We start from the raw sequence: 1,742 nt of genomic DNA on the forward strand, positions 1-1,742 counted from the left end.
CATAAGGACCTCTCTCTATGCAGTCCACATAGGCCTCATCTTGGGAAAGAAGATGTAGGTGCATCTTCACCTTCCAGTGGTGATAATTATCATTTTCCGGAAATGGGATCTTTACTCCAACATCCTTTTTGTTCATCTTGTTGTTTATTGTGATCTTTATACTCTTTGTTCTTCAAGAGATTGCTCTAATACTAACTGTTATTCCCTAACAATACAACAAGAATTACAGAAGGGGGTTTGAATGTAATTCTGGCTTCTTTTCAAGATTTTAAAATAGTTCTAACTTAATATATATAACAGTGTTTGATTTGCTATAGTGTGGAATAGAAAGATAATTGAAATCAAAACACTATGTAATAAAACATAAGCTTTAAAACTTTCTGGTGGATTTGAATGTATCCACCAGATATATATATATATATATATATATATATATCAGTTTGAGAACTCTGTGAAGCTTTGAATAGCTCACAGTTGTTTTGCAAGTTGAATAAACAAACTACAGAGAAATACTTACGGAATACAGCTTGATATGTTTCCCTGAGAAAATGTATTTGCTTGGTTAATTGTTCTACTTGTTACACTTGGTTTATATATCACCAAGTTTACATGACAATAAGACAAGATAATAAAATAAAACATATCTAGTCTAACTCCATGCAACTTCAATACTCTATTCCAGCATCTTTGAATATCTTCACAATTGCATGGAAATGGTAATGCTTATTTGTTCTCAAAATCCTGCTTAACAGGCTGCCACATTCCTTTTGCAAACACCCAACGCATGTGACTGTGTTGTCACTGTCAACAACTATTTGAATTTGATCATCCGTCGGGACTATGTTTGTCATCCGTCGGGAGTCTTGATGATTATCCGTAGAGAGCTTTGTTGATCATCCGTCGGGAGTCTTTTAGATCATCCGTTGGGAGTCTATCTGCCTCTTGACTCTATTTCACTTAAACAGAATTACAAAACATCTCATATTTACAATTAGTCAACCTATTCTGCATATCAATCTAGTAGTCAACATGACTTAGTGAACCCTATACAATCTACTTGACTAAAACATGTTGTTTGCAAGAATGTGCTACAGTACTTATTTTTTACATAAGATACACTCTCACTGGATGTCAAATTGTCATCCGTCGGGACTATATTATATCATCCGTCGAGAGCTACAAAATTCACTAAGTTAAATCTACTAAGGTGTTTTGTTTAATTTATCATCAAGTTCACAACATATTCCTTACAATCACCACACACACGCACGCAAGAATACACACGAACACATATGCATAGATACACACGCCAACATACACAGGAACATCCGAAACCAAACAATCGGAATAAACAGGCCGGAAGAAAGGAGTACCGGAAAGAAGCAACCGGAAAAAGAGAAGCCGAAAACACGGAAGTAAGAAAGAGGAGTAAAGAGGGAGGAACAACAGAGATTGAGAGAGAAATTGAGAGATTGAACAGGGGAATTTCGAGAGCAAATTGAGAGAGACGAGAGATCGATCGCGAGAGGAGAGGGAGAAGGCGGTGACTGAAAGGGGGGACTCGTACAAGTCAAATCGTACCATGGATCGAAAAAGTCAAAACACGGAAAGTGTTTAGAATCATTAGATTAGTTTAGAAAGGAGGTTTCAGAAGAGTTTCGGGTTGTAAAAATGCAAAAACGGTTGAAGTGGGACGATTTCTAATTTTTAAATAATAATTTTATAATTTCTCAAAATAATAA

Source organism: Apium graveolens, chromosome 3, assembly GCF_009905375.1.
Source record: "Apium graveolens cultivar Ventura chromosome 3, ASM990537v1, whole genome shotgun sequence".
Lineage (NCBI taxonomy): Eukaryota > Viridiplantae > Streptophyta > Magnoliopsida > Apiales > Apiaceae > Apium > Apium graveolens.